A 21,316-nucleotide genomic window follows, 5' to 3' on the forward strand; every position below is an offset into this window, starting at 1 on the left:
CCGATCCGGGAAGGTCCCACCCGCTGCCCTAGTGCCGCACCCGGGAGCCTTAGCCGCTGCACCTAAGCCTCAGGAGCCGGCGCTCCGCAACGGGAGAGGCCACAACCGTGAGAGGTGCGCGTACACCCAAATAAGGAAAGACACAGGGCAAGATGATATCCCACCCAGGAACCGGAGGCGCCCTGTTTCTGGGAGAAAAGTCAACTTCCTATCCGAGCCCTGCACGAAATGACTAGAATCCTGGAAGCACAAGTGTTTGGGCACAAGCTTCCAGGCTGCCCGAGTGGAATGGTCAACACTGGGGAGAAAAAGGCCTGTGCCCTCAGGCCCCCATTTCGAGGTTGACGGGAAGCATCAGTACCTATTGTTTCGAAAAATTCAAAAGAGACACATGGTACTCAGGGGGCCCTTCCCTAAAGCAGCTTCTCCATACAGCGTGTTCTGCGTTGTAGGGCGTGGCCTAAAGGAAAGAATGCCGTGGGTCAGCCTAGGGGCCCGTGCACCTTCCAAAAGCCGGCTGTGTTCCACGAAGAACTGATCTTTAGTTGCAGTGGAACCCAACCCGAGTTTCTCCTTGAGGTAGGGTGACTGCAGGTGACAGGACCTAGAAGGACTGCTAAGCAGAGTGTCTCTCTCAGTATCGCTCTGACAGGGCAATGAGGCCGACCGGCATTGAATGCTGGAAGTGCTACAACCGTGTTACTGAATCCGTCTGTGACCGGAGGCAGTCTAGCTCTCCGACGCACGAGTTCAATATGTTGCCCTACACTCAGCTACGGAGGGGTGCAGCTAAGGATCTTCGCGACTGGATGAGGCTCACCAGGCCACTAGGAGCCTGCAGTGACTCAGCGTTCTTAGGCAGAATCGTGTGCGGACGCGAGGGTCCTAGGAGGCCTTTACAGCTTACTGCCTTTAAAGTAAAGCAGAGCTGCGACGTGGGTCTCATAGAAGCTGCCGCACGCCTCCCCTTCTGCATGGCAGAGCAGGGCCACCCGTCGAGGCGAGTGTTCATGCTGAGTTTCCCTTTCGCTATAAAGCAGGGCAGGGGAAGCTCCCAGCCAGGAAGTCGTAGTACCCTATTTCTTTGGAGGCAACTCAGTTTCTACTCAGTGCCACGCCTGCCCTGACTAGTAAGCCGGCAAACGCACTATTCCCCGGAAGCGTCAAGGGCTCACGCAGGGCGCTTTCCAGCGGGGAAAACAAGGCTTGTGACATCAGGCCCCCCATTCGAGGTTGACGCACTGCGTAAGGACCTGTTATGCTGCCGAAGTCAGAAGAGACACAAGCTACCCACTGACCCCTTCCCGAAATCAACTTTTGTAGGCAGGGTGTTCGGCTTGTAGGGAACTGCCTAAATTTTCGAAAGCCCCAGATCGGCCTAGGGGCCTGGGCATCTCCCAAAAGCCTGCTGTGTTCCACGAAGAACTGTGCGTCAGTTGCAGTGGAACCCAGCCTGACTTTTTCCTTGGGTAAGGTGACTGCAGGTTTGAGGTCCGAGAAGGAGCGCTAAGCAGAGTGTTTTTCGAGGTAGAGCTCAGGTAAGGCAAGGGGAGCCAACTTCCTTGTCATGTTGCGCTGGATACAACCTTGTTTCAGAAGCTCTTGGAGAGCTGAGGAAATCTGCCTCTCCCAAGGAAGAGGGCAGTGTGTTGCCCTACACTCGGCATAAACAGGCGTACACCTAAGGGCCTTCGGGGCTGGATGAGGCTCAAGCGGGCCCCAGGAGCCTGGCGGTACTCAGTGTTCTTGCACTGACTCGGGTGCTGACACGACGTTCTTAGGACTCCTTAAAGGGGTACTACCGAAAACTTAAAGCAGAACAGCAAGGAATGCCTCGGGAAGGGTGCTGCACGCCTTCCAATCGGCACGGCCCACCAGGGCGATTTTCGAGTCTCGTGGGGACACTGAGTTTCCCTTTCGCCCTAGAGCAGGGCAGGGAAGCTTCCTCAGGAACTGGAAGCAGCCTGCTTCTTTCGAGAAAGCTCATTTGCCTCTCGCAGGCATGCCCGCAGGGACTAAACTCCCGGCAGCAAGAGTGTTTTTGACCTGCTGGACTGGCTAGGAACGTCTCTCTGAAGCTGTGGCAGAGCTGAGGATCTCCAGCTCTCCCAGGGAAGAGTGCAGTGTGTTGCGCTTCGCTCAGGAAACACAGGGGTGCGCTGAAGGACCTACGGGGCTGGGTGCTGCTCCACAGGCCCACTGGAGCCCGGCTCCCTGAGTGTTCCTGTAAGGAAACTGGTGCTAACGTGCTAGGAGTCCGGAAAGGCCTACCCTCGTGAAACTAAAGTAGCACAGCCCAAATGCCTCATGGAAGCTGCTGCCCACCAATCTTTCTGCACGGAAACCCAGGGCCGTAGTGAAAAGCCAGTGTTTGCGTTTCGGGTTCCCTTTAGCTCTAAAGCAGGGTCAGGCTTTCTTTGTGGAACTGTAGTTGAAAGTCAGCCTGCCGATGCAGGAGACACGGGTTCGTACCCCGATCCGGGAAGGTCCCACCCGCTGCCCTAGTGCCGCACCCGGGAGCCTTAGCCGCTGCACCTAAGCCTCAGGAGCCGGCGCTCCGCAACGGGAGAGGCCACAACCGTGAGAGGTGCGCGTACACCCAAATAAGGAAAGACACAGGGCAAGATGATATCCCACCCAGGAACCGGAGGCGCCCTGTTTCTGGGAGAAAAGTCAACTTCCTATCCGAGCCCTGCACGAAATGACTAGAATCCTGGAAGCACAAGTGTTTGGGCACAAGCTTCCAGGCTGCCCGAGTGGAATGGTCAACACTGGGGAGAAAAAGGCCTGTGCCCTCAGGCCCCCATTTCGAGCTTGGCGGGAAGCATCAGTACCTATTGTTTCGAAAAATTCAAAAGAGACACATGGTACTCAGGGGGCCCTTCCCTAAAGCAGCTTCTCCATACAGCGTGTTCTGCGTTGTAGGGCGTGGCCTAAAGGAAAGAATGCCGTGGGTCAGCCTAGGGGCCCGTGCACCTTCCAAAAGCCGGCTGTGTTCCACGAAGAACTGATCTTTAGTTGCAGTGGAACCCAACCCGAGTTTCTCCTTGAGGTAGGGTGACTGCAGGTGACAGGACCTAGAAGGACTGCTAAGCAGAGTGTCTCTCTCAGTATCGCTCTGACAGGGCAATGAGGCCGACCGGCATTGAATGCTGGAAGTGCTACAACCGTGTTACTGAATCCGTCTGTGACCGGAGGCAGTCTAGCTCTCCGACGCACGAGTTCAATATGTTGCCCTACACTCAGCTACGGAGGGGTGCAGCTAAGGATCTTCGCGACTGGATGAGGCTCACCAGGCCACTAGGAGCCTGCAGTGACTCAGCGTTCTTAGGCAGAATCGTGTGCGGACGCGAGGGTCCTAGGAGGCCTTTACAGCTTACTGCCTTTAAAGTAAAGCAGAGCTGCGACGTGGGTCTCATAGAAGCTGCCGCACGCCTCCCCTTCTGCATGGCAGAGCAGGGCCACACGTCGAGGCGAGTGTTCATGCTGAGTTTCCCTTTCGCTATAAAGCAGGGCAGGGGAAGCTCCCAGCCAGGAAGTCGTAGTACCCTATTTCTTTGGAGGCAACTCAGTTTCTACTCAGTGCCACGCCTGCCCTGACTAGTAAGCCGGCAAACGCACTATTCCCCGGAAGCGTCAAGGGCTCACGCAGGGCGCTTTCCAGCGGGGAAAACAAGGCTTGTGACATCAGGCCCCCCATTCGAGGTTGACGCACTGCGTAAGGACCTGTTATGCTGCCGAAGTCAGAAGAGACACAAGCTACCCACTGACCCCTTCCCGAAATCAACTTTTGTAGGCAGGGTGTTCGGCTTGTAGGGAACTGCCTAAATTTTCGAAAGCCCCAGATCGGCCTAGGGGCCTGGGCATCTCCCAAAAGCCTGCTGTGTTCCACGAAGAACTGTGCGTCAGTTGCAGTGGAACCCAGCCTGACTTTTTCCTTGGGTAAGGTGACTGCAGGTTTGAGGTCCGAGAAGGAGCGCTAAGCAGAGTGTTTTTCGAGGTAGAGCTCAGGTAAGGCAAGGGGAGCCAACTTCCTTGTCATGTTGCGCTGGATACAACCTTGTTTCAGAAGCTCTTGGAGAGCTGAGGAAATCTGCCTCTCCCAAGGAAGAGGGCAGTGTGTTGCCCTACACTCGGCATAAACAGGCGTACACCTAAGGGCCTTCGGGGCTGGATGAGGCTCAAGCGGGCCCCAGGAGCCTGGCGGTACTCAGTGTTCTTGCACTGACTCGGGTGCTGACACGACGTTCTTAGGACTCCTTAAAGGGGTACTACCGAAAACTTAAAGCAGAACAGCAAGGAATGCCTCGGGAAGGGTGCTGCACGCCTTCCAATCGGCACGGCCCACCAGGGCGATTTTCGAGTCTCGTGGGGACACTGAGTTTCCCTTTCGCCCTAGAGCAGGGCAGGGAAGCTTCCTCAGGAACTGGAAGCAGCCTGCTTCTTTCGAGAAAGCTCATTTGCCTCTCGCAGGCATGCCCGCAGGGACTAAACTCCCGGCAGCAAGAGTGTTTTTGACCTGCTGGACTGGCTAGGAACGTCTCTCTGAAGCTGTGGCAGAGCTGAGGATCTCCAGCTCTCCCAGGGAAGAGTGCAGTGTGTTGCGCTTCGCTCAGGAAACACAGGGGTGCGCTGAAGGACCTACGGGGCTGGGTGCTGCTCCACAGGCCCACTGGAGCCCGGCTCCCTGAGTGTTCCTGTAAGGAAACTGGTGCTAACGTGCTAGGAGTCCGGAAAGGCCTACCCTCGTGAAACTAAAGTAGCACAGCCCAAATGCCTCATGGAAGCTGCTGCCCACCAATCTTTCTGCACGGAAACCCAGGGCCGTAGTGAAAAGCCAGTGTTTGCGTTTCGGGTTCCCTTTAGCTCTAAAGCAGGGTCAGGCTTTCTTTGTGGAACTGTAGTTGAAAGTCAGCCTGCCGATGCAGGAGACACGGGTTCGTACCCCGATCCGGGAAGGTCCCACCCGCTGCCCTAGTGCCGCACCCGGGAGCCTTAGCCGCTGCACCTAAGCCTCAGGAGCCGGCGCTCCGCAACGGGAGAGGCCACAACCGTGAGAGGTGCGCGTACACCCAAATAAGGAAAGACACAGGGCAAGATGATATCCCACCCAGGAACCGGAGGCGCCCTGTTTCTGGGAGAAAAGTCAACTTCCTATCCGAGCCCTGCACGAAATGACTAGAATCCTGGAAGCACAAGTGTTTGGGCACAAGCTTCCAGGCTGCCCGAGTGGAATGGTCAACACTGGGGAGAAAAAGGCCTGTGCCCTCAGGCCCCCATTTCGAGCTTGGCGGGAAGCATCAGTACCTATTGTTTCGAAAAATTCAAAAGAGACACATGGTACTCAGGGGGCCCTTCCCTAAAGCAGCTTCTCCATACAGCGTGTTCTGCGTTGTAGGGCGTGGCCTAAAGGAAAGAATGCCGTGGGTCAGCCTAGGGGCCCGTGCACCTTCCAAAAGCCGGCTGTGTTCCACGAAGAACTGATCTTTAGTTGCAGTGGAACCCAACCCGAGTTTCTCCTTGAGGTAGGGTGACTGCAGGTGACAGGACCTAGAAGGACTGCTAAGCAGAGTGTCTCTCTCAGTATCGCTCTGACAGGGCAATGAGGCCGACCGGCATTGAATGCTGGAAGTGCTACAACCGTGTTACTGAATCCGTCTGTGACCGGAGGCAGTCTAGCTCTCCGACGCACGAGTTCAATATGTTGCCCTACACTCAGCTACGGAGGGGTGCAGCTAAGGATCTTCGCGACTGGATGAGGCTCACCAGGCCACTAGGAGCCTGCAGTGACTCAGCGTTCTTAGGCAGAATCGTGTGCGGACGCGAGGGTCCTAGGAGGCCTTTACAGCTTACTGCCTTTAAAGTAAAGCAGAGCTGCGACGTGGGTCTCATAGAAGCTGCCGCACGCCTCCCCTTCTGCATGGCAGAGCAGGGCCACACGTCGAGGCGAGTGTTCATGCTGAGTTTCCCTTTCGCTATAAAGCAGGGCAGGGGAAGCTCCCAGCCAGGAAGTCGTAGTACCCTATTTCTTTGGAGGCAACTCAGTTTCTACTCAGTGCCACGCCTGCCCTGACTAGTAAGCCGGCAAACGCACTATTCCCCGGAAGCGTCAAGGGCTCACGCAGGGCGCTTTCCAGCGGGGAAAACAAGGCTTGTGACATCAGGCCCCCCATTCGAGGTTGACGCACTGCGTAAGGACCTGTTATGCTGCCGAAGTCAGAAGAGACACAAGCTACCCACTGACCCCTTCCCGAAATCAACTTTTGTAGGCAGGGTGTTCGGCTTGTAGGGAACTGCCTAAATTTTCGAAAGCCCCAGATCGGCCTAGGGGCCTGGGCATCTCCCAAAAGCCTGCTGTGTTCCACGAAGAACTGTGCGTCAGTTGCAGTGGAACCCAGCCTGACTTTTTCCTTGGGTAAGGTGACTGCAGGTTTGAGGTCCGAGAAGGAGCGCTAAGCAGAGTGTTTTTCGAGGTAGAGCTCAGGTAAGGCAAGGGGAGCCAACTTCCTTGTCATGTTGCGCTGGATACAACCTTGTTTCAGAAGCTCTTGGAGAGCTGAGGAAATCTGCCTCTCCCAAGGAAGAGGGCAGTGTGTTGCCCTACACTCGGCATAAACAGGCGTACACCTAAGGGCCTTCGGGGCTGGATGAGGCTCAAGCGGGCCCCAGGAGCCTGGCGGTACTCAGTGTTCTTGCACTGACTCGGGTGCTGACACGACGTTCTTAGGACTCCTTAAAGGGGTACTACCGAAAACTTAAAGCAGAACAGCAAGGAATGCCTCGGGAAGGGTGCTGCACGCCTTCCAATCGGCACGGCCCACCAGGGCGATTTTCGAGTCTCGTGGGGACACTGAGTTTCCCTTTCGCCCTAGAGCAGGGCAGGGAAGCTTCCTCAGGAACTGGAAGCAGCCTGCTTCTTTCGAGAAAGCTCATTTGCCTCTCGCAGGCATGCCCGCAGGGACTAAACTCCCGGCAGCAAGAGTGTTTTTGACCTGCTGGACTGGCTAGGAACGTCTCTCTGAAGCTGTGGCAGAGCTGAGGATCTCCAGCTCTCCCAGGGAAGAGTGCAGTGTGTTGCGCTTCGCTCAGGAAACACAGGGGTGCGCTGAAGGACCTACGGGGCTGGGTGCTGCTCCACAGGCCCACTGGAGCCCGGCTCCCTGAGTGTTCCTGTAAGGAAACTGGTGCTAACGTGCTAGGAGTCCGGAAAGGCCTACCCTCGTGAAACTAAAGTAGCACAGCCCAAATGCCTCATGGAAGCTGCTGCCCACCAATCTTTCTGCACGGAAACCCAGGGCCGTAGTGAAAAGCCAGTGTTTGCGTTTCGGGTTCCCTTTAGCTCTAAAGCAGGGTCAGGCTTTCTTTGTGGAACTGTAGTTGAAAGTCAGCCTGCCGATGCAGGAGACACGGGTTCGTACCCCGATCCGGGAAGGTCCCACCCGCTGCCCTAGTGCCGCACCCGGGAGCCTTAGCCGCTGCACCTAAGCCTCAGGAGCCGGCGCTCCGCAACGGGAGAGGCCACAACCGTGAGAGGTGCGCGTACACCCAAATAAGGAAAGACACAGGGCAAGATGATATCCCACCCAGGAACCGGAGGCGCCCTGTTTCTGGGAGAAAAGTCAACTTCCTATCCGAGCCCTGCACGAAATGACTAGAATCCTGGAAGCACAAGTGTTTGGGCACAAGCTTCCAGGCTGCCCGAGTGGAATGGTCAACACTGGGGAGAAAAAGGCCTGTGCCCTCAGGCCCCCATTTCGAGGTTGGCGGGAAGCATCAGTACCTATTGTTTCGAAAAATTCAAAAGAGACACATGGTACTCAGGGGGCCCTTCCCTAAAGCAGCTTCTCCATACAGCGTGTTCTGCGTTGTAGGGCGTGGCCTAAAGGAAAGAATGCCGTGGGTCAGCCTAGGGGCCCGTGCACCTTCCAAAAGCCGGCTGTGTTCCACGAAGAACTGATCTTTAGTTGCAGTGGAACCCAACCCGAGTTTCTCCTTGAGGTAGGGTGACTGCAGGTGACAGGACCTAGAAGGACTGCTAAGCAGAGTGTCTCTCTCAGTATCGCTCTGACAGGGCAATGAGGCCGACCGGCATTGAATGCTGGAAGTGCTACAACCGTGTTACTGAATCCGTCTGTGACCGGAGGCAGTCTAGCTCTCCGACGCACGAGTTCAATATGTTGCCCTACACTCAGCTACGGAGGGGTGCAGCTAAGGATCTTCGCGACTGGATGAGGCTCACCAGGCCACTAGGAGCCTGCAGTGACTCAGCGTTCTTAGGCAGAATCGTGTGCGGACGCGAGGGTCCTAGGAGGCCTTTACAGCTTACTGCCTTTAAAGTAAAGCAGAGCTGCGACGTGGGTCTCATAGAAGCTGCCGCACGCCTCCCCTTCTGCATGGCAGAGCAGGGCCACACGTCGAGGCGAGTGTTCATGCTGAGTTTCCCTTTCGCTATAAAGCAGGGCAGGGGAAGCTCCCAGCCAGGAAGTCGTAGTACCCTATTTCTTTGGAGGCAACTCAGTTTCTACTCAGTGCCACGCCTGCCCTGACTAGTAAGCCGGCAAACGCACTATTCCCCGGAAGCGTCAAGGGCTCACGCAGGGCGCTTTCCAGCGGGGAAAACAAGGCTTGTGACATCAGGCCCCCCATTCGAGGTTGACGCACTGCGTAAGGACCTGTTATGCTGCCGAAGTCAGAAGAGACACAAGCTACCCACTGACCCCTTCCCGAAATCAACTTTTGTAGGCAGGGTGTTCGGCTTGTAGGGAACTGCCTAAATTTTCGAAAGCCCCAGATCGGCCTAGGGGCCTGGGCATCTCCCAAAAGCCTGCTGTGTTCCACGAAGAACTGTGCGTCAGTTGCAGTGGAACCCAGCCTGACTTTTTCCTTGGGTAAGGTGACTGCAGGTTTGAGGTCCGAGAAGGAGCGCTAAGCAGAGTGTTTTTCGAGGTAGAGCTCAGGTAAGGCAAGGGGAGCCAACTTCCTTGTCATGTTGCGCTGGATACAACCTTGTTTCAGAAGCTCTTGGAGAGCTGAGGAAATCTGCCTCTCCCAAGGAAGAGGGCAGTGTGTTGCCCTACACTCGGCATAAACAGGCGTACACCTAAGGGCCTTCGGGGCTGGATGAGGCTCAAGCGGGCCCCAGGAGCCTGGCGGTACTCAGTGTTCTTGCACTGACTCGGGTGCTGACACGACGTTCTTAGGACTCCTTAAAGGGGTACTACCGAAAACTTAAAGCAGAACAGCAAGGAATGCCTCGGGAAGGGTGCTGCACGCCTTCCAATCGGCACGGCCCACCAGGGCGATTTTCGAGTCTCGTGGGGACACTGAGTTTCCCTTTCGCCCTAGAGCAGGGCAGGGAAGCTTCCTCAGGAACTGGAAGCAGCCTGCTTCTTTCGAGAAAGCTCATTTGCCTCTCGCAGGCATGCCCGCAGGGACTAAACTCCCGGCAGCAAGAGTGTTTTTGACCTGCTGGACTGGCTAGGAACGTCTCTCTGAAGCTGTGGCAGAGCTGAGGATCTCCAGCTCTCCCAGGGAAGAGTGCAGTGTGTTGCGCTTCGCTCAGGAAACACAGGGGTGCGCTGAAGGACCTACGGGGCTGGGTGCTGCTCCACAGGCCCACTGGAGCCCGGCTCCCTGAGTGTTCCTGTAAGGAAACTGCTGCTAACGTGCTAGGAGTCCGGAAAGGCCTACCCTCGTGAAACTGAAGTAGCACAGCCCAAATGCCTCATGGAAGCTGCTGCCCACCAATCTTTCTGCACGGAAACCCAGGGCCGTAGTGAAAAGCCAGTGTTTGCGTTTCGGGTTCCCTTTAGCTCTAAAGCAGGGTCAGGCTTTCTTTGTGGAACTGTAGTTGAAAGTCAGCCTGCCGATGCAGGAGACACGGGTTCGTACCCCGATCCGGGAAGGTCCCACCCGCTGCCCTAGTGCCGCACCCGGGAGCCTTAGCCGCTGCACCTAAGCCTCAGGAGCCGGCGCTCCGCAACGGGAGAGGCCACAACCGTGAGAGGTGCGCGTACACCCAAATAAGGAAAGACACAGGGCAAGATGATATCCCACCCAGGAACCGGAGGCGCCCTGTTTCTGGGAGAAAAGTCAACTTCCTATCCGAGCCCTGCACGAAATGACTAGAATCCTGGAAGCACAAGTGTTTGGGCACAAGCTTCCAGGCTGCCCGAGTGGAATGGTCAACACTGGGGAGAAAAAGGCCTGTGCCCTCAGGCCCCCATTTCGAGGTTGGCGGGAAGCATCAGTACCTATTGTTTCGAAAAATTCAAAAGAGACACATGGTACTCAGGGGGCCCTTCCCTAAAGCAGCTTCTCCATACAGCGTGTTCTGCGTTGTAGGGCGTGGCCTAAAGGAAAGAATGCCGTGGGTCAGCCTAGGGGCCCGTGCACCTTCCAAAAGCCGGCTGTGTTCCACGAAGAACTGATCTTTAGTTGCAGTGGAACCCAACCCGAGTTTCTCCTTGAGGTAGGGTGACTGCAGGTGACAGGACCTAGAAGGACTGCTAAGCAGAGTGTCTCTCTCAGTATCGCTCTGACAGGGCAATGAGGCCGACCGGCATTGAATGCTGGAAGTGCTACAACCGTGTTACTGAATCCGTCTGTGACCGGAGGCAGTCTAGCTCTCCGACGCACGAGTTCAATATGTTGCCCTACACTCAGCTACGGAGGGGTGCAGCTAAGGATCTTCGCGACTGGATGAGGCTCACCAGGCCACTAGGAGCCTGCAGTGGCTCAGCGTTCTTAGGCAGAATCGTGTGCGGACGCGAGGGTCCTAGGAGGCCTTTACAGCTTACTGCCTTTAAAGTAAAGCAGAGCTGCGACGTGGGTCTCATAGAAGCTGCCGCACGCCTCCCCTTCTGCATGGCAGAGCAGGGCCACACGTCGAGGCGAGTGTTCATGCTGAGTTTCCCTTTCGCTATAAAGCAGGGCAGGGGAAGCTCCCAGCCAGGAAGTCGTAGTACCCTATTTCTTTGGAGGCAACTCAGTTTCTACTCAGTGCCACGCCTGCCCTGACTAGTAAGCCGGCAAACGCACTATTCCCCGGAAGCGTCAAGGGCTCACGCAGGGCGCTTTCCAGCGGGGAAAACAAGGCTTGTGACATCAGGCCCCCCATTCGAGGTTGACGCACTGCGTAAGGACCTGTTATGCTGCCGAAGTCAGAAGAGACACAAGCTACCCACTGACCCCTTCCCGAAATCAACTTTTGTAGGCAGGGTGTTCGGCTTGTAGGGAACTGCCTAAATTTTCGAAAGCCCCAGATCGGCCTAGGGGCCTGGGCATCTCCCAAAAGCCTGCTGTGTTCCACGAAGAACTGTGCGTCAGTTGCAGTGGAACCCAGCCTGACTTTTTCCTTGGGTAAGGTGACTGCAGGTTTGAGGTCCGAGAAGGAGCGCTAAGCAGAGTGTTTTTCGAGGTAGAGCTCAGGTAAGGCAAGGGGAGCCAACTTCCTTGTCATGTTGCGCTGGATACAACCTTGTTTCAGAAGCTCTTGGAGAGCTGAGGAAATCTGCCTCTCCCAAGGAAGAGGGCAGTGTGTTGCCCTACACTCGGCATAAACAGGCGTACACCTAAGGGCCTTCGGGGCTGGATGAGGCTCAAGCGGGCCCCAGGAGCCTGGCGGTACTCAGTGTTCTTGCACTGACTCGGGTGCTGACACGACGTTCTTAGGACTCCTTAAAGGGGTACTACCGAAAACTTAAAGCAGAACAGCAAGGAATGCCTCGGGAAGGGTGCTGCACGCCTTCCAATCGGCACGGCCCACCAGGGCGATTTTCGAGTCTCGTGGGGACACTGAGTTTCCCTTTCGCCCTAGAGCAGGGCAGGGAAGCTTCCTCAGGAACTGGAAGCAGCCTGCTTCTTTCGAGAAAGCTCATTTGCCTCTCGCAGGCATGCCCGCAGGGACTAAACTCCCGGCAGCAAGAGTGTTTTTGACCTGCTGGACTGGCTAGGAACGTCTCTCTGAAGCTGTGGCAGAGCTGAGGATCTCCAGCTCTCCCAGGGAAGAGTGCAGTGTGTTGCGCTTCGCTCAGGAAACACAGGGGTGCGCTGAAGGACCTACGGGGCTGGGTGCTGCTCCACAGGCCCACTGGAGCCCGGCTCCCTGAGTGTTCCTGTAAGGAAACTGGTGCTAACGTGCTAGGAGTCCGGAAAGGCCTACCCTCGTGAAACTGAAGTAGCACAGCCCAAATGCCTCATGGAAGCTGCTGCCCACCAATCTTTCTGCACGGAAACCCAGGGCCGTAGTGAAAAGCCAGTGTTTGCGTTTCGGGTTCCCTTTAGCTCTAAAGCAGGGTCAGGCTTTCTTTGTGGAACTGTAGTTGAAAGTCAGCCTGCCGATGCAGGAGACACGGGTTCGTACCCCGATCCGGGAAGGTCCCACCCGCTGCCCTAGTGCCGCACCCGGGAGCCTTAGCCGCTGCACCTAAGCCTCAGGAGCCGGCGCTCCGCAACGGGAGAGGCCACAACCGTGAGAGGTGCGCGTACACCCAAATAAGGAAAGACACAGGGCAAGATGATATCCCACCCAGGAACCGGAGGCGCCCTGTTTCTGGGAGAAAAGTCAACTTCCTATCCGAGCCCTGCACGAAATGACTAGAATCCTGGAAGCACAAGTGTTTGGGCACAAGCTTCCAGGCTGCCCGAGTGGAATGGTCAACACTGGGGAGAAAAAGGCCTGTGCCCTCAGGCCCCCATTTCGAGCTTGGCGGGAAGCATCAGTACCTATTGTTTCGAAAAATTCAAAAGAGACACATGGTACTCAGGGGGCCCTTCCCTAAAGCAGCTTCTCCATACAGCGTGTTCTGCGTTGTAGGGCGTGGCCTAAAGGAAAGAATGCCGTGGGTCAGCCTAGGGGCCCGTGCACCTTCCAAAAGCCGGCTGTGTTCCACGAAGAACTGATCTTTAGTTGCAGTGGAACCCAACCCGAGTTTCTCCTTGAGGTAGGGTGACTGCAGGTGACAGGACCTAGAAGGACTGCTAAGCAGAGTGTCTCTCTCAGTATCGCTCTGACAGGGCAATGAGGCCGACCGGCATTGAATGCTGGAAGTGCTACAACCGTGTTACTGAATCCGTCTGTGACCGGAGGCAGTCTAGCTCTCCGACGCACGAGTTCAATATGTTGCCCTACACTCAGCTACGGAGGGGTGCAGCTAAGGATCTTCGCGACTGGATGAGGCTCACCAGGCCACTAGGAGCCTGCAGTGACTCAGCGTTCTTAGGCAGAATCGTGTGCGGACGCGAGGGTCCTAGGAGGCCTTTACAGCTTACTGCCTTTAAAGTAAAGCAGAGCTGCGACGTGGGTCTCATAGAAGCTGCCGCACGCCTCCCCTTCTGCATGGCAGAGCAGGGCCACCCGTCGAGGCGAGTGTTCATGCTGAGTTTCCCTTTCGCTATAAAGCAGGGCAGGGGAAGCTCCCAGCCAGGAAGTCGTAGTACCCTATTTCTTTGGAGGCAACTCAGTTTCTACTCAGTGCCACGCCTGCCCTGACTAGTAAGCCGGCAAACGCACTATTCCCCGGAAGCGTCAAGGGCTCACGCAGGGCGCTTTCCAGCGGGGAAAACAAGGCTTGTGACATCAGGCCCCCCATTCGAGGTTGACGCACTGCGTAAGGACCTGTTATGCTGCCGAAGTCAGAAGAGACACAAGCTACCCACTGACCCCTTCCCGAAATCAGCTTTTGTAGGCAGGGTGTTCGGCTTGTAGGGAACTGCCTAAATTTTCGAAAGCCCCAGATCGGCCTAGGGGCCTGGGCATCTCCCAAAAGCCTGCTGTGTTCCACGAAGAACTGTGCGTCAGTTGCAGTGGAACCCAGCCTGACTTTTTCCTTGGGTAAGGTGACTGCAGGTTTGAGGTCCGAGAAGGAGCGCTAAGCAGAGTGTTTTTCGAGGTAGAGCTCAGGTAAGGCAAGGGGAGCCAACTTCCTTGTCATGTTGCGCTGGATACAACCTTGTTTCAGAAGCTCTTGGAGAGCTGAGGAAATCTGCCTCTCCCAAGGAAGAGGGCAGTGTGTTGCCCTACACTCGGCATAAACAGGCGTACACCTAAGGGCCTTCGGGGCTGGATGAGGCTCAAGCGGGCCCCAGGAGCCTGGCGGTACTCAGTGTTCTTGCACTGACTCGGGTGCTGACACGACGTTCTTAGGACTCCTTAAAGGGGTACTACCGAAAACTTAAAGCAGAACAGCAAGGAATGCCTCGGGAAGGGTGCTGCACGCCTTCCAATCGGCACGGCCCACCAGGGCGATTTTCGAGTCTCGTGGGGACACTGAGTTTCCCTTTCGCCCTAGAGCAGGGCAGGGAAGCTTCCTCGGGAACTGGAAGCAGCCTGCTTCTTTCGAGAAAGCTCATTTGCCTCTCGCAGGCATGCCCGCAGGGACTAAACTCCCGGCAGCAAGAGTGTTTTTGACCTGCTGGACTGGCTAGGAACGTCTCTCTGAAGCTGTGGCAGAGCTGAGGATCTCCAGCTCTCCCAGGGAAGAGTGCAGTGTGTTGCGCTTCGCTCAGGAAACACAGGGGTGCGCTGAAGGACCTACGGGGCTGGGTGCTGCTCCACAGGCCCACTGGAGCCCGGCTCCCTGAGTGTTCCTGTAAGGAAACTGGTGCTAACGTGCTAGGAGTCCGGAAAGGCCTACCCTCGTGAAACTAAAGTAGCACAGCCCAAATGCCTCATGGAAGCTGCTGCCCACCAATCTTTCTGCACGGAAACCCAGGGCCGTAGTGAAAAGCCAGTGTTTGCGTTTCGGGTTCCCTTTAGCTCTAAAGCAGGGTCAGGCTTTCTTTGTGGAACTGTAGTTGAAAGTCAGCCTGCCGATGCAGGAGACACGGGTTCGTACCCCGATCCGGGAAGGTCCCACCCGCTGCCCTAGTGCCGCACCCGGGAGCCTTAGCCGCTGCACCTAAGCCTCAGGAGCCGGCGCTCCGCAACGGGAGAGGCCACAACCGTGAGAGGTGCGCGTACACCCAAATAAGGAAAGACACAGGGCAAGATGATATCCCACCCAGGAACCGGAGGCGCCCTGTTTCTGGGAGAAAAGTCAACTTCCCATCCGAGCCCTGCACGAAATGACTAGAATCCTGGAAGCACAAGTGTTTGGGCACAAGCTTCCAGGCTGCCCGAGTGGAATGGTCAACACTGGGGAGAAAAAGGCCTGTGCCCTCAGGCCCCCATTTCGAGGTTGACGGGAAGCATCAGTACCTATTGTTTCGAAAAATTCAAAAGAGACACATGGTACTCAGGGGGCCCTTCCCTAAAGCAGCTTCTCCATACAGCGTGTTCTGCGTTGTAGGGCGTGGCCTAAAGGAAAGAATGCCGTGGGTCAGCCTAGGGGCCCGTGCACCTTCCAAAAGCCGGCTGTGTTCCACGAAGAACTGATCTTTAGTTGCAGTGGAACCCAACCCGAGTTTCTCCTTGAGGTAGGGTGACTGCAGGTGACAGGACCTAGAAGGACTGCTAAGCAGAGTGTCTCTCTCAGTATCGCTCTGACAGGGCAATGAGGCCGACCGGCATTGAATGCTGGAAGTGCTACAACCGTGTTACTGAATCCGTCTGTGACCGGAGGCAGTCTAGCTCTCCGACGCACGAGTTCAATATGTTGCCCTACACTCAGCTACGGAGGGGTGCAGCTAAGGATCTTCGCGACTGGATGAGGCTCACCAGGCCACTAGGAGCCTGCAGTGACTCAGCGTTCTTAGGCAGAATCGTGTGCGGACGCGAGGGTCCTAGGAGGCCTTTACAGCTTACTGCCTTTAAAGTAAAGCAGAGCTGCGACGTGGGTCTCATAGAAGCTGCCGCACGCCTCCCCTTCTGCATGGCAGAGCAGGGCCACCCGTCGAGGCGAGTGTTCATGCTGAGTTTCCCTTTCGCTATAAAGCAGGGCAGGGGAAGCTCCCAGCCAGGAAGTCGTAGTACCCTATTTCTTTGGAGGCAACTCAGTTTCTACTCAGTGCCACGCCTGCCCTGACTAGTAAGCCGGCAAACGCACTATTCCCCGGAAGCGTCAAGGGCTCACGCAGGGCGCTTTCCAGCGGGGAAAACAAGGCTTGTGACATCAGGCCCCCCATTCGAGGTTGACGCACTGCGTAAGGACCTGTTATGCTGCCGAAGTCAGAAGAGACACAAGCTACCCACTGACCCCTTCCCGAAATCAGCTTTTGTAGGCAGGGTGTTCGGCTTGTAGGGAACTGCCTAAATTTTCGAAAGCCCCAGATCGGCCTAGGGGCCTGGGCATCTCCCAAAAGCCTGCTGTGTTCCACGAAGAACTGTGCGTCAGTTGCAGTGGAACCCAGCCTGACTTTTTCCTTGGGTAAGGTGACTGCAGGTTTGAGGTCCGAGAAGGAGCGCTAAGCAGAGTGTTTTTCGAGGTAGAGCTCAGGTAAGGCAAGGGGAGCCAACTTCCTTGTCATGTTGCGCTGGATACAACCTTGTTTCAGAAGCTCTTGGAGAGCTGAGGAAATCTGCCTCTCCCAAGGAAGAGGGCAGTGTGTTGCCCTACACTCGGCATAAACAGGCGTACACCTAAGGGCCTTCGGGGCTGGATGAGGCTCAAGCGGGCCCCAGGAGCCTGGCGGTACTCAGTGTTCTTGCACTGACTCGGGTGCTGACACGACGTTCTTAGGACTCCTTAAAGGGGTACTACCGAAAACTTAAAGCAGAACAGCAAGGAATGCCTCGGGAAGGGTGCTGCACGCCTTCCAATCGGCACGGCCCACCAGGGCGATTTTCGAGTCTCGTGGGGACACTGAGTTTCCCTTTCGCCCTAGAGCAGGGCAGGGAAGCTTCCTCGGGAACTGGAAGCAGCCTGCTTCTTTCGAGAAAGCTCATTTGCCTCTCGCAGGCATGCCCGCAGGGACTAAACTCCCGGCAGCAAGAGTGTTTTTGACCTGCTGGACTGGCTAGGAACGTCTCTCTGAAGCTGTGGCAGAGCTGAGGATCTCCAGCTCTCCCAGGGAAGAGTGCAGTGTGTTGCGCTTCGCTCAGGAAACACAGGGGTGCGCTGAAGGACCTACGGGGCTGGGTGCTGCTCCACAGGCCCACTGGAGCCCGGCTCCCTGAGTGTTCCTGTAAGGAAACTGGTGCTAACGTGCTAGGAGTCCGGAAAGGCCTACCCTCGTGAAACTAAAGTAGCACAGCCCAAATGCCTCATGGAAGCTGCTGCCCACCAATCTTTCTGCACGGAAACCCAGGGCCGTAGTGAAAAGCCAGTGTTTGCGTTTCGGGTTCCCTTTAGCTCTAAAGCAGGGTCAGGCTTTCTTTGTGGAACTGTAGTTGAAAGTCAGCCTGCCGATGCAGGAGACACGGGTTCGTACCCCGATCCGGGAAGGTCCCACCCGCTGCCCTAGTGCCGCACCCGGGAGCCTTAGCCGCTGCACCTAAGCCTCAGGAGCCGGCGCTCCGCAACGGGAGAGGCCACAACCGTGAGAGGTGCGCGTACACCCAAATAAGGAAAGACACAGGGCAAGATGATATCCCACCCAGGAACCGGAGGCGCCCTGTTTCTGGGAGAAAAGTCAACTTCCCATCCGAGCCCTGCACGAAATGACTAGAATCCTGGAAGCACAAGTGTTTGGGCACAAGCTTCCAGGCTGCCCGAGTGGAATGGTCAACACTGGGGAGAAAAAGGCCTGTGCCCTCAGGCCCCCATTTCGAGGTTGACGGGAAGCATCAGTACCTATTGTTTCGAAAAATTCAAAAGAGACACATGGTACTCAGGGGGCCCTTCCCTAAAGCAGCTTCTCCATACAGCGTGTTCTGCGTTGTAGGGCGTGGCCTAAAGGAAAGAATGCCGTGGGTCAGCCTAGGGGCCCGTGCACCTTCCAAAAGCCGGCTGTGTTCCACGAAGAACTGATCTTTAGTTGCAGTGGAACCCAACCCGAGTTTCTCCTTGAGGTAGGGTGACTGCAGGTGACAGGACCTAGAAGGACTGCTAAGCAGAGTGTCTCTCTCAGTATCGCTCTGACAGGGCAATGAGGCCGACCGGCATTGAATGCTGGAAGTGCTACAACCGTGTTACTGAATCCGTCTGTGACCGGAGGCAGTCTAGCTCTCCGACGCACGAGTTCAATATGTTGCCCTACACTCAGCTACGGAGGGGTGCAGCTAAGGATCTTCGCGACTGGATGAGGCTCACCAGGCCACTAGGAGCCTGCAGTGACTCAGCGTTCTTAGGCAGAATCGTGTGCGGACGCGAGGGTCCTAGGAGGCCTTTACAGCTTACTGCCTTTAAAGTAAAGCAGAGCTGCGACGTGGGTCTCATAGAAGCTGCCGCACGCCTCCCCTTCTGCATGGCAGAGCAGGGCCACCCGTCGAGGCGAGTGTTCATGCTGAGTTTCCCTTTCGCTATAAAGCAGGGCAGGGGAAGCTCCCAGCCAGGAAGTCGTAGTACCCTATTTCTTTGGAGGCAACTCAGTTTCTACTCAGTGCCACGCCTGCCCTGACTAGTAAGCCGGCAAACGCACTATTCCCCGGAAGCGTCAAGGGCTCACGCAGGGCGCTTTCCAGCGGGGAAAACAAGGCTTGTGACATCAGGCCCCCCATTCGAGGTTGACGCACTGCATAAGGACCTGTTATGCTGCCGAAGTCAGAAGAGACACAAGCTACCCACTGACCCCTTCCCGAAATCAACTTTTGTAGGCAGGGTGTTCGGCTTGTAGGGAACTGCCTAAATTTTCGAAAGCCCCAGATCGGCCTAGGGGCCTGGGCATCTTCCAAAAGCCTGCTGTGTTCCACGAAGAACTGTGCGTCAGTTGCAGTGGAACCCAGCCTGACTTTTTCCTTGGGTAAGGTGACTGCAGGTTTGAGGTCCGAGCAGGAGCGCTAAGCAGAGTGTTTTTCGAGGTAGAGCTCAGGTAAGGCAAGGGGAGCCAACTTCCTTGTCATGTTGCGCTGGATACAACCTTGTTTCAGAAGCTCTTGGAGAGCTGAGGAAATCTGCCTCTCCCAAGGAAGAGGGCAGTGTGTTGCCCTACACTCGGCATAAACAGACGTACACCTAAGGGCCTTCGGGGCTGGATGAGGCTCAAGCGGGCCCCAGGAGCCTGGCGGTACTCAGTGTTCTTGCACTGACTCGGGTGCTGACACGACGTTCTTAGGACTCCTTAAAGGGGTACTACCGAAAACTTAAAGCAGAACAGCAAGGAATGCCTCGGGAAGGGTGCTGCACGCCTTCCAATCGGCACGGCCCACCAGGGCGATTTTCGAGTCTCGTGGGGACACTGAGTTTCCCTTTCGCCCTAGAGCAGGGCAGGGAAGCTTCCTCAGGAACTGGAAGCAGCCTGCTTCTTTCGAGAAAGCTCATTTGCCTCTCGCAGGCATGCCCGCAGGGACTAAACTCCCGGCAGCAAGAGTGTTTTTGACCTGCTGGACTGGCTAGGAACGTCTCTCTGAAGCTGTGGCAGAGCTGAGGATCTCCAGCTCTCCCAGGGAAGAGTGCAGTGTGTTGCGCTTCGCTCAGGAAACACAGGGGTGCGCTGAAGGACCTACGGGGCTGGGTGCTGCTCCACAGGCCCACTGGAGCCCGGCTCCCTGAGTGTTCCTGTAAGGAAACTGGTGCTAACGTGCTAGGAGTCCGGAAAGGCCTACCCTCGTGAAACTAAAGTAGCACAGCCCAAATGCCTCATGGAAGCTGCTGCCCACCAATCTTTCTGCACGGAAACCCAGGGCCGTAGTGAAAAGCCAGTGTTTGCGTTTCGGGTTCCCTTTAGCTCTAAAGCAGGGTCAGGCTTTCTTTGTGGAACTGTAGTTGAAAGTCAGCCTGCCGATGCAGGAGACACGGGTTCGTACCCCGATCCGGGAAGGTCCCACCCGCTGCCCTAGTGCCGCACCCGGGAGCCTTAGCCGCTGCACCTAAGCCTCAGGAGCCGGCGCTCCGCAACGGGAGAGGCCACAACCGTGAGAGGTGCGCGTACACCCAAATAAGGAAAGACACAGGGCAAGATGATATCCCACCCAGGAACCGGAGGCGCCCTGTTTCTGGGAGAAAAGTCAACTTCCCATCCGAGCCCTGCACGAAATGACTAGAATCCTGGAAGCACAAGTGTTTGGGCACAAGCTTCCAGGCTGCCCGAGTGGAATGGTCAACACTGGGGAGAAAAAGGCCTGTGCCCTCAGGCCCCCATTTCGAGGTTGACGGGAAGCATCAGTACCTATTGTTTCGAAAAATTCAAAAGAGACACATGGTACTCAGGGGGCCCTTCCCTAAAGCAGCTTCTCCATACAGCGTGTTCTGCGTTGTAGGGCGTGGCCTAAAGGAAAGAATGCCGTGGGTCAGCCTAGGGGCCCGTGCACCTTCCAAAAGCCGGCTGTGTTCCACGAAGAACTGATCTTTAGTTGCAGTGGAACCCAACCCGAGTTTCTCCTTGAGGTAGGGTGACTGCAGGTGACAGGACCTAGAAGGACTGCTAAGCAGAGTGTCTCTCTCAGTATCGCTCTGACAGGGCAATGAGGCCGACCGGCATTGAATGCTGGAAGTGCTACAACCGTGTTACTGAATCCGTCTGTGACCGGAGGCAGTCTAGCTCTCCGACGCACGAGTTCAATATGTTGCCCTACACTCAGCTACGGAGGGGTGCAGCTAAGGATCTTCGCGACTGGATGAGGCTCACCAGGCCACTAGGAGCCTGCAGTGACTCAGCGTTCTTAGGCAGAATCGTGTGCGGACGCGAGGGTCCTAGGAGGCCTTTACAGCTTACTGCCTTTAAAGTAAAGCAGAGCTGCGACGTGGGTCTCATAGAAGCTGCCGCACGCCTCCCCTTCTGCATGGCAGAGCAGGGCCACCCGTCGAGGCGAGTGTTCATGCTGAGTTTCCCTTTCGCTATAAAGCAGGGCAGGGGAAGCTCCCAGCCAGGAAGTCGTAGTACCCTATTTCTTTGGAGGCAACTCAGTTTCTACTCAGTGCCACGCCTGCCCTGACTAGTAAGCCGGCAAACGCACTATTCCCCGGAAGCGTCAAGGGCTCACGCAGGGCGCTTTCCAGCGGGGAAAACAAGGCTTGTGACATCAGGCCCCCCATTCGAGGTTGACGCACTGCGTAAGGACCTGTTATGCTGCCGAAGTCAGAAGAGACACAAGCTACCCACTGACCCCTTCCCGAAATCAACTTTTGTAGGCAGGGTGTTCGGCTTGTAGGGAACTGCCTAAATTTTCGAAAGCCCCAGATCGGCCTAGGGGCCTGGGCATCTTCCAAAAGCCTGCTGTGTTCCACGAAGAACTGTGCGTCAGTTGCAGTGGAACCCAGCCTGACTTTTTCCTTGGGTAAGGTGACTGCAGGTTTGAGGTCCGAGCAGGAGCGCTAAGCAGAGTGTTTTTCGAGGTAGA

This window comes from Mesoplodon mirus, assembly GCF_964341445.2.
Source record: "Mesoplodon mirus genome assembly, chromosome: 17".
Taxonomy (NCBI): Eukaryota; Metazoa; Chordata; class Mammalia; order Artiodactyla; family Ziphiidae; genus Mesoplodon; species Mesoplodon mirus.